Source organism: Aedes aegypti, chromosome 2, assembly GCF_002204515.2.
Source record: "Aedes aegypti strain LVP_AGWG chromosome 2, AaegL5.0 Primary Assembly, whole genome shotgun sequence".
Lineage (NCBI taxonomy): Eukaryota > Metazoa > Arthropoda > Insecta > Diptera > Culicidae > Aedes > Aedes aegypti.
The window spans coordinates 213,932,005-213,944,356 of record NC_035108.1 but is presented as its reverse complement, the minus strand read 5'-3'; the positions used below and the strand labels follow the sequence as shown (position 1 = coordinate 213,944,356).

Genomic DNA, 12,352 nt, shown 5'->3' with positions numbered 1-12,352 from the left:
GCTCCGTCATCGTAATCATCGTCATCATCGAAACTTCAAAACCAGTTTTTCTGTTCAAAACTAAAAAATATTTGATGAAAATGTGTTCACTGTGTTTCGGTTGGACAATAGAATACAGTGAACACATTTTCCTGTAAATTTTCTTGATTTTGAACGAAAAAACTGCTTTTGAAAATTCCGAAATCAATGACGGATCCTGTCCCCTTAAAAAGGATCAGCAGGAATTTGCATTTTCCCTTGATATACGACGGACTTATTGTTCTTTCTAGCTCATTGATTTCAGTGGTAAAATATCTACAAAGTTAACAACATTAGCAGATATATTTGCTTTCGAATTAATGCATCACATATTCAACTTTTGATTTTCAACGAATGAGACAACTATGCTTTACACGGCATCACATTAGCCCATTTGATACAAAACTTTGGTTCAAAATGTTTAGGTGCATGTATTCAGTTTTTCAATCAATCAAAGTCATTCTCGTTACCTTGTCTAATGTCATGCATATAAACCAAATTCAACAGGCAGTTGTTTTCCAGCGCTCACTTCCATTCTGTTGTTAGCTGGAGTGTACGGCCGGCACTGAAATTAGACCAACTTTAACATACAAGTGGCACATAAACAATCACACAGCGCTAAAATATGTTCGGAAAATAGTAACAAGAGTACAACATGCACGGCCAAAAAAGCATCACAAACAACGTATGCATATATCATTGTCTACCGCTCGCGTTCCACACTCAAAACCTTTATACAGATAAGTATCGAGACAAAAACGTGTCCCGAGCGATTCTCTACAGTGAAAGTGGGTTTATCGAATACAGCAGATAGTGCAATTTTCCAACAAAGTAATCCATGTTTCGAGCATGGTATCCAACCGCCATAGCCTACTGCATTCGAATGAGTGGTTCAAAGGGGGGAATCACAAACACTCGTCGCAGCAGGCGCACGTGTACACTTGCAAAAAGGACACCGCCGAATACATGTACAGCGTAAGCCACGCCTCCTGTGCCATCATCATCATCGACACCGTCATCATCCCTTTCGCAGTTGTTTCGCTTGTAGCTTCTTCAGATCAATAATACAACCTGACTGTTGCTGGCGAGTGTCTCCTGTCTCTATCACTCTCACACGTGTGAGGGAAACTCCACGTGAGTGCGCCGCCGTTTTGATCCTTTGGCTTGAAATATTTGTAGCGTCTTCCTTCTGCTGACGAAACCCAAAGCAGACTCGGGCATCCGAACAACAAAAACAACCGACATTCCGAAAACCCCAAAAGCGGATGATCTGGCTATAGAGAGCCTCTACTTGTTCTGGGATGGATGGCATGGTTTGAGCCGCTTGTTGGCAGTCATTCCAAACGGATATCCACTTTACATCGGCCAAGGTCTTTCGCTCCGACGCTCCTCCGGAATTTACCAATAAATGATTTGTGTCGTGATGCGGTGTAGTGTGGTTTAGACATTTTTTTGTTTGAGCCTAGCTGAGTCTACAGCAGTCTTGGAAGCCCTCTCGGGACAGTGGTCCAGTTGGTCCTCGTAGACTGCCATCATCAAAGCACTTGTTCTTGGACAGAGGCAGAAAAAAAGCGGATTCCGGTGCGAAGACAGGACTCATTGAATTTCTTCCTCTTGTTGCGCTCGTCGCGTCCGGACGTGAAAATTATGTCAAACTACCGTTGTTGGGCTACATAGTGAGCAAATAAGAGTGCATTTTTTCCCTCAGCTAAGGACATACCTTCGAATTGACTCCATGGCATAGTGGCGAACTGTATTGTGCCGAAGATAGAATCGCGATTGCTTCCTGGACGGTTCCGGGTCGATTTGGTGCGCGGTTTGTGTAGTTGTTGGTGATTTGTCGATCGGTAAAGTGCGATAACTTATTGATTATTAATAGATTTTTGCATGCAGCAGCAAGTGGTTTGGTCTCCGTTGCAACGGAAGAAAAAGTGCGCTCTGCGAATGATACTTACACAAACAAAAGATTTCCGACATTGTTGGTGGTTACTGCCGTTCTGAATGTTGGACGAAAAATTGGAAAGGAAGGACATTGTGTTATGAATGGATTCTTGTGAATGCCCAACGGTAGGCGTCGTTGTAAGGATACAGTGCATTAATTGTACAACGGATTGTTGAAAAGTTTTAAAATAAGGTAAAAAAATAATTTATGTCTTCTCCAAAATTAAGGCGTATCATAATTAAAAACATATGCAAAATAATTCTTATTATCGCAGCATAACAAACACAACATGTCTCAAGATTTGAATCATGTACATACCTATCTCTAGTAAATTTTTTGGTTGCTGCTCTCAGAAATATGATAGCACGATGCCATTTTGGGCTATAGGTCACCAAAGTGCTATTAAATACTGTTTCTATTCATATTCACCTGAAACTACAATTTATCGATTTCTAGTGATCTTAAACGTCAAAATAGGACTTAAACTTTAATGCATAATATCATAAACTTTTTTGATATTTTTTTTAACACATAGTTTGAATTCTGTGGTAAATCAAGCAAATAAATTATAAGCTGATAAACTTGCACGCAAGTTTACTGAAATAATCCGTTGCAAATCAGCTTACTTATCACTAACCGATTTAGTGCTAACAAATGAAACAGTGCTGAAAAGGTTCTTTTCAGCATTATTAACGATGTTGAAAAGCAGGACTTTTCAGAACTGTTTTTGTTATCCTCAACTAAGTACCTGAGCATTTTTAAAAGCCATTCGTCGAATGGATCCAGATTTATCCATGGCTAGTTTCTTATTGTACCGTGATGAATCAAAATTCGGACGGCACTAATATCCGGCCACTTATGCGGTTTATATTATCTTAGCAATGAATTTCAAAGAAAGGTCTAGTATCTTCAAATATAAACTTATTTCATGATTTTACTATAATTTTCCATGTTGTAACCTTTGCCAAAATAATATTAAAAATAAAAATAAATATGGAATCCCAGTTTGGCATTTTTCCTGAGTAGTGTAAGTTCGCTTTTTGTGTGACTTAATGTTTGTTCTGTTTAAAAGTGTGAATGTGATAATAGATTATAAATTTCAATGGATGCAAGTGATGTTTGTGCGGGCAAATTACTTGTTTGACTAATGAATTTAAACACTGAAAGATGCTGTTCGGGTTTACAAACTTGTGTTTCGAAGGCCAGACATAAGGTGCTTTCTTTTTCAATATTTGAGAAGTGTATTTGTAGAAAATTTATATTTACTGAAGAAATAAATATTCAAAGTGATACAACAAGAAAATCTGCTCAAAAAATGAAAATTGCGGTGCTCTTAAACAGATAAAATTATTGAAATTTCAATGTGCTGTATAGAGAAGAAATAAAATTCATCTATTGTTACAGCATCACGTTTAATTTCCAATTGAAGATACTTGAATGCTACATGATTGTGTAAATTTACAGTGCATTCGATTGAAAAACAAGCGATTTTACGTTGACATTTTAGTTTATTTTGATGCTCCAAATATGTGCATAAAAAAACTGAAATTTACAACATATTTTTAACTGCGTACCGCGAAGCTGCCAGTATTAAAGGAAGGAATGGAGGTAACAAAAGTTTGAATTTAATGTGAAGTTATGTGTTTCATAGTACTATATAGAAAGTGCATAGAGCATGTTTTCGGTAATGAGGATCTTCTCTAGTTTAGTTTGATATTCAGAAGATGATTATGTGTATATGAGCAATTCAAATAAAACTGTCCGGATTAGATTCAGGAGAGTCCGGCTTATTGATTTATATATCCAGATCTATCAGACGTATATTAAACGGTAGAGTTCGCTAGTTTACTCCCAGCACGGAACATCATACGATGGTTAATGTAGGCCGTTTGAAACAAGAAGAGTGCCCGCCTTTGCCAGTGGAGTAACTTTAAAATTGCAAATTGAATGCAGCGTCCTACCTAGCCTGCCCTCGAATATTGAGTATGATCAGTTAGGTATCAGTGGAAGCGTGAAAAGTTTGTGACACTTATCACAGTATGTATGTATCACAGCAATCCTGATTGAAAAGTTCTGAGCCTATAGGCTATCGCACCCTCCTCTTTCCAGCAACAAGATCAAATGGGATTTTTTGTTTGTTGTTTTCATACGGAAACGGTTGCCGTATGAAAATCATCCATAAGCGTGCGTGTGCTGAAAGAGAAAGGTGATTAAACGTCAGATTGCCTTATACTAGGCGTGAACGTCGTGTAAAATGCTGGTGATTCAAGAATCAATGCGATTAAGATGGCATTTTTCGTAATAGCAAAACATGTTGTATGGAACCCGTTGCAAAACTCTATTTTTTCAGCAATCGTCGTACTTGTCCAACTCGGCGAGCCTCGTTGGATAAATGTACGACTCGTGCTCGTGCCAATATCTCAAAAACCACTCGTGCTATAATAGTTTTAAAACGGGAGAGTAAAGTAAGGCAAAAGTTCGAGTGGGGCAAGAGTTTCTTTTTACGATTTCTAGCTCAATTCAAAACAAAACTTATAATTGTCATGGTTGTTCGAATGATACTCACGTAAGAGACTTTCACTCCAAATATCATAAAAATCGATTGAGATTTTGAAAAGTAAAAGCTATTTTTTCGATGTGAATATTGTAATTTGTGGTCAAACGTTTATTGCATAGAACTAAATAAAGATAAAATCTTTTTCTATATTTTATGTTAGGGCGTTACTGGGCCTATCATAAGGATGATTTGAGGTATATTAGTTTTTGCATAAATGCTAGGAAATAATTTTTAGCCCATAGTGGGGCAAAAGTTCGACCCATGTATAAACTTATAGAAAAATTTGCAAATTGCCTATCTTCAAAATTTGAGAAATTTGACTGATCGTGTGAAAAATGTCACCAAAATATTACATTTTCACTTAGTTTGGCGAAAAACTTCTGATTTGGGTACATTACAATTAACCCTGTTTTGGACAATTTTTTGATGAAAATTTAGTGTGTATTTTTCGGCAAACATAAGTTTACCGCTGGTTTAAAGTATGCCTGTCATAAAAGTATAAATATTTTGTATTTTAGGCACCGAACTTTTGCCCACACTTGATTCGAACTCTTGCCTTTAGTGGGGCAAAAGTTCGTTTCAGATTTTGAAACTGTTATAACTAAAAATGGGTAAATATTTTGACACAAGTTTATGCAGCAAAATTATAGCCAATATGTTGAAGGTTCACTGTAGTGTATTTATTTCTTTTCAACTGTACCAATAGCCGCATAGCTAAGAACAAATATTCATAAAAAATAGAAAAATAAAGCGACATAGCTTTTACATCATCTGGAATTAATTAACTCATTACGCGTGGTAAAGATGGACAAATTATGGGTGAAATTATGAATAAAATCCACGTGCTCGGCTGGGATTTGAACCCAGGACTCTTGTATGCTAAAAGAACGCTTTACCAACTAAGCTACCGAGCCACTTGGTGACCCAATAACTGAGTTGGTTACAATAGGTACGATAGGCAAACAGTTTCAACACTAAATAAATCGCACTCGCTCTTCCCGCGTGTGGTAGTTAACATCAGAGTGTCGTATTTCTCATGTATACCTGAATGAGCTAGTGTACCATGCGATATTCCATATCGAGGCTCACAGATTATGTGGGACACGAGATGCAGATACGTACAAAATATATCCTAGTGAGCGAGTCTCATGAGACATCTGGTGAGACTCGTCACATGCGCTTACTAAGAGTACTTTCATGCAGTTATGTTTGCCTAGTACAATGACCCCACGGAAGCATACGAATTCGGTCTATGCCTATGCTTCTGCGGTGGCCAGCCCAAGTTTTTCAATTCAGATTCTAGAATCTTAACCGCGTTGAATCACGTCAGTCCTTTGAAACTGCCTACGGGCAGTTTGATCCATAGTTTAATCCCTTTTCCTTGCTTATGAAACCTTCTCCTGCGAGGCTCAAATGCACTGTCACATTGAGATTTTCTCATGAGACGGCGCATGAGCCAGTGCAGATGTGATCGTTTGAGCTAGTACATTGCTACATGAGATCTAAAAAAAATGTGTCTCACCATAGCACGTGCTCAAGCGCGCGGTTATTTTTGTGCGCTCATGGCAAGCTGATCTCAAGCTCTTGATGTGAAGCGCGTATACATGATGTCTGGTTCACGGTGCTCCAATTACCGTTATTATCAAATAAAATATACCATTCAAACAGCAGTCAGCAGTTGATTCCTTACGTTGTTTTGCACCTCTGGGCTGATTTTGAAAAAAAATCCTTAGACAGAATTTTGAGTTACGCCCTTTTGAAGTTTATATGATAGAAATCACTAAAAATATGCCATTTTTACTTGTTTAAACAAAGAGAATATACAAACAAATGTATTATTGATTTTTTATCTGGTTTTAGATATTGAAAAATATTTTCATAAAAAAAAATTTTAGACCGACATTTGAAAAGGGCCAATGCTATGTTTAGTTATTACTTATCAACCAATACACGAACAATTATATCTAACAATCTAACGCCTGATAGTGATTTTAGGAAATTGTCCATAGCATTCAAATATGAATGAATAATTCTTGGACAGGCTATGCAGATACGCCCTTTTGAAGTGTATGGAAAGAATATTGCATGGTGAATTCCGTTTCATCTATAATCAACAGTTAGATGCTTCATGATTTTCAAAGGTTATGCTTTCCGAAGCATTTCCAGCACCACCGGCTGCCATGACCACTTTATAGTAGATTCCAGGTGCCCCGGGGATGTGGCCAATTCAAAACATGTCCGAAAACACATCAATATGGGTAAAAACATCAAGATTTTCGAAGGTGATGCTAATAGAAGTATTTACAGCGCAACTTATTTATATGACCACTGTATAGTAGGTTCCATGGGCCCTGGGGGATGAGGTCATGCTTCGAGTTGGCCACATCTCTAGGAGCCCCTGGAATATACTATAGAGTGATTATTATATCTTGTGGTTCTGAAAATGCTCGCCATTTTCCAAGTCACATAGATCTTACTGTTTATGGTAGAATGTGATTCTAAACAGATGAACGGACATCCCCCCCCACATCCCCCGGGGCACCTGGAACCTACTATAAAGTGGTTATGGCAGCCGGTGATGCTGGAAATGCCTCGGAAAGCATAACCTTTGAAAATAATGAAGTTTGATGCCCATATTGATATGGTTCCGGATATGTTCCTAATTGACCACTTCCCCCAGGGCACCTGGAACGTTCTATAGAGTGGTCTGTGCATCTAATGGTTCTGAATATGCTGCAGGAAACATCATTTTTAAGGTTGGTGTCCGCTTGGATATAGCTCCGGATAATATTTACATGATTGGAAATACAAACATGACTGACCATGCTTTCCGGAACCAGTTTTACGGAAATGGTCAAATTTCTGAAGATTTACAACCAATCTTAATGCGTCCGGTGGCATTCAACTTCCTATTAGTTCTAGTTTCTAGGAAAATTGCAAACATCTATCTAACTTTACACCACACAAAAATACAAGCGACAGAAAAAATGACATTTGGACATGACCTCAGAAAATCCGGAACATCTCCGGTGTCCAGTGGCCAATATGCATGGCCAAGGAAGTTCCTAAAACTGGACCAAATTTATCGTCGACTGCTTCCAGATGCATCCAATTTCATCCATTTTTCATAAAGTTATAAGCATTTGAATTTGGGCAAAATTTTGCCTATCTCAATCATTTTGCCTATCCTCTGTATCTGTATCTACATAATTCTATATTCAATATTCTATTCAATTCTATATAATTCTTTTCTATTCTAATCTGTTCTATTCCATTCAATTCTACTCTACTTAAATTTATTCTATTCTGATCCACCCTACTTGTTCTTATACATATTTTTACAAATGCGAATGTTGTAATCAACAACTGCGCGCAAAAGAATTGAACGATACACTTTCGATGTTTGTTCGATTTATAGCGCTGACAGGTCTGTGAAACAGCGCTATGCACAGACTTCGACGCCAGCTCATTATGTCAGCCTAGTCCTCGATCAGTTGCATTGCAGAAGTCTTTTACATTAAACATGGTGATATGATATTTCGAAGATTTTGTCAGACTCTGCTCTTCCCAGCTCTCGACAAACTTGTTCAAATTACCTTTGAAACGAGGATCCAGCTCAAATGAAAAGCATTTAATACAAAATGCTTAAGTTCCTTAAAATACATAAAAACTATCATATATAAGTTGAAACCCTTATTTTGACTTACTGTGAAATAATAATTCAAATCTTCATTTTTATGGATCATATGAGAAGCACGCATTAGGAGTCAGAATCTGTGCATAGCAATTTTTTACAGAGCTGTGAGCGCTAAAAAGCCGTACAAATATCGAAAGAGTACCGTTCCAATCTTTTGCGCGCAGTTGTTAATTTTTACAGTGTCCATTTGTAAAAATATGTATAAGAACAAGTAGGGTTGATCAGAGTCGAATAAATTTAAGTAGAGTATAATTGAATAGAATAGAACAGATGAGAATAGAAGTATGTATGTATGAATATATAATATAGATAAAGATAAGTGATGGTTGAGTGTTTCGGTCAACTTTGATACAGTCATTATTCAGCTATATTGAAATGTGTATATTTCAATTATACTTTGGTCCTTTTTCAATGTCAGTATAGACAACATGTGTACGTGTAAATTTGGAATCGTTCAAATATTACGTAACGAGGAGGTTCGGTAGTGTTACGGTTCATACATTTTCCATACAAAATCTGTAACGTGGGGGAAGAAAAGGGGTCTCAAATTGTAAAATTCTGCGTTACTTTTGAATACAATTTGAATCATTACTTCTATGCAACTTGCTAAATTGCATGAAATAAGTACAATCGCAAAAGTGTAATGATTATGTATGCATCTAGCTAACCGTTGATTACAGATGGAGCAGAATCCACCATATCCCATATTCCATATTCTTTCCATACATTTCAAAAGGGCGTATCTGCATATCCTGTCCAAGAATTTTTCATACAAATTTGAATGCTTTGGACAATTTCCTTAAATCACTATCAGGCGTTAGATTGTTAGATACAATTGTTCGTGTATTGGTTGATAAGTAATAACTAAACATAGCATTGGCCCTTTTCAAATGTCGGTCTAGAATTTTTTTTATGAAAATATTTTTTAATATCTAAAACCAGATAAAAAATCAAAACTACATTTTTTTGTATAATCTCTTTGTTCAAACAAGTAAAAATGGCATATTTTAAGTGATTTCTATCATATAAACTTCAAAAGGGCGTAACTCAAAATTCTGTCTAAGGATTTTTTTCAAAATCGGCCCAGAGGTGCAAAACAACGTAAGGAATCATCTGCTGACTGCCGTTTGAATGGTATATTTTATTTGATAATAACGGTAATTGGAGCACCGTGTGGTTAACATGAGATGGATGGATATGGGTTATGAAAGGGGTCCGCGTGAATTCTAAACTTGTAACCAACTCAGTTATTGGGTCACCAAGTGGCTCGGTAGCTTAGTTGGTAAAGCGCTCGTCTAGCATATCAATTCCCAGCCGAGCCCGTGGATTTTGTTCATAATTTCACCCATACTTTGTCCATCTTTACCACGCGTAATGAGTTAATTAATTTAATAATCATGCGGATTGGCTTTGGGGAAAAAATGTGAAAACTACGATAACCCACACACTAAGCTCTTACGGTGAATTTCACCGTAATCTCAACAGCTGAACAGTTCGGTGAAATAAAACACCGTAACTTCGTCGGAATTTGACGGATTCCGGTGATTTTTATCGAATACTGTAAAAATTTACCGTACTCCGTTAATTTATTTTACCGAACTGTTCAGCTGTTTAGATTTCACAGGAATCCGTAAAATAATTTAAGTGTGCATATTTTGGTATTTATTATCGCTTGTGCCACTATAGGAACACATGTGCCTATAGTAGCACTATTGCTAATTTCTGTTCCTATAGTAGCACTAGCTTCACGGCGTGGGCTAAATTCAAATCAAAAGCGTATTTTTACTTAACTTTTATATATTTTCTTTAAAGTGTGGATCAGAAGCTTTCGTTTGATGTAAAAAAGTTCTTAATTCGTCAATTATTTTGTTAAATCAAAACTAGTTTCTTTTAGTAGTGCTACTAAAGGAACAACGCTTTTTGTATGAGTACTACAACAATTTTGTTAGGATTGTCACGCTTGGCTAAACTTTCTCCTCCCTTGGAGCTTGACATAAATTATGTATGACCTCTTACACGAAATGGACCACCCTCAAGTGCACTAATGGTTTTATCTACCGGTGTACTGGGTTCACTTTTTCACCCACGTGTTCCGAACCCGCCCAAGTGTCAAAATTCTGTCAAAAACATAGTTCATCGGCGGATATACCCATAGAAGAGTCCATAAGAAAAAGAGCCATGACATACTGATATTAAGGGGTTCCTCTTGTAACATCGCATCTTGTGTATTTCTATGAGATGCAAATATGTTTGAGTGAAAAATATATCGATGAAACATTGTAAATCGTTCACACTCTGGAAATTTTACACATTTTTAATTACTGAACTTATATGCTGTTTGGTCTTCATTTTGGCAAATCGTTTTTAGCTGTTGCATTTTACCCCACTTCTCTCTATTTAAAAAGTTTAATCTATTGCATTATTTGACAGATTTGTTTTTAACTGAAAATATTCATGAAAATCTATGAAAATCACAATTCATTTCCAGCTTTTGCTGTGGAAATCCTTGCACTAATAAATAAGAACGTTGTAACCTTAGTGGAGGTAGAGTAAGGTGGGGCAAAAGTTCGACCTTAGTGGTATCACCAAAGTTGCAAGACATAATATAGCAGTTGAAAAAAAAATCAATACCATACAGTTAATCTTCAACATATTGACTAAAATTTTGCTGAACAAACTTGTGTCCAAATATTTACTTACTTTTAGTTATAACAGTTTCAAATTTGATTGTCTTAAACCACTGGTGGGGCAAAAGTTCGTTTACAAAAACACAAAATATTGATAACTTTATGACAGCCATACTTTATACCAGCCGTAAACTTATGTTTGCCGAAAAATACACACTAAATTTTCATCAAAAAATTACTCAAATCTGAGTTAATTGTAAATACCCAAATTTCGCAAAAATAAGTGAAAATGAAGAATTTTTGTGACATTTTTCGCACGATCAGGCAAATTTCGCTAAATTTGAAAATAATATGTGGATTTTAGGTAATTTGCAAATTCTTTTGTGAGTTTAAACTTGGGTCGAACTTTTGCCCCACTATGGGCCAAAAATTGTTTCCAAGCATTTATGTAAAAACTAATACACCTCAAAGCATCCTTATGATAGGCCTAGAAACGCCCTTACATAAAATATTGAAAAATATTTTATCTCTATTTGGTTCCATGCAACGAAAGTTTGACCAAAAATTACAATTTTCATGTCAAAAATCAACAAATTGCCATAAGTTTTGCAAATCTCAATCGATTTCAGTAACATTTGAAGTGAAAGTCTCTTACTTGAATAGTATTCGAACCACCATAACATTTAAAAGTTTTGTTTTGATTTGAGTTAGAAATCTTGGAAAGAAACTCTTGCCCCACTCGAACTTTTGCCTCACTTTACTCTATGTTTTTTTATTGCTATTCCTTTCTATGGAGCAATTCATTCCATCGTTTTCAAATTGAAGTTTGGAAATTTAAAAGAAATATCGCTAAGATCATTGCTTGTTTTCTCAGGATTGGATTGATCAGAATTTTAAATTCATTCGGCATTGCAACTGTGACTTTATGTTCTTTCTAGACTCTAGTGCTGGAAAGCGTCAATGTCGTCGTGTCGTGCGACTTTTACGTAGATGATTCTCCCACTGTCATCGGACGGCAAGACAATGACAGAAGCTTTCTTCAAATTCTCCTTCATTTTTCCGTCGTTATGGCTTGTGACGGAATTGTAAGCTAGACAATTTTTATTTCATTATCAGATATGATTGTTATTCATATCGCTAAAATCATGAAAGGATCTCCACTTTACATATCAAACACATTTGCTTCCCCAAATTGTCCAAATGCAGATAGAAATTTTAAATGCAAAACAACTTTACAATTGCTCTCATGAAAGTCCCGTCATTGCAACCTGACGGAGTGAGCACATGAAATATAGCTTCACCTAGTGACAGTGAGAAGACTCCCAGACAACCAGAAGTCGCATAACAGTTTACGAACAAAGTCGTTTATTTACACAAATTGCATCACACCCGCACAACATGGTGGATGATATCGTTTGATCGATGAGTTTCCTCGCATAAAACGCTATTTTATGAGTTCATACGTACATTTCGTTTCGTCCCGTATACTCGTACAAAGTAAGTCGGATCAA

General features: G+C 36.5%; 1 protein-coding gene across 1 annotated transcript in view; it reads left to right on the top strand.

Moving 5' to 3' along the window:
* The first annotated feature begins 1,238 nt into the window (after nucleotides 1–1,238).
* The window catches only part of LOC5568335 (DNA-binding protein D-ETS-3), a 306,381-nt gene continuing 295,267 nt past the window's right edge, over nucleotides 1,239–12,352 (top strand). Inside the window, exon 1 of the mRNA XM_021843918.1 lies at nucleotides 1,239–2,152. The gene's annotated coding sequence lies outside the window, so the exon portion shown is untranslated. The remainder of the gene's footprint in view (nucleotides 2,153–12,352) is intronic.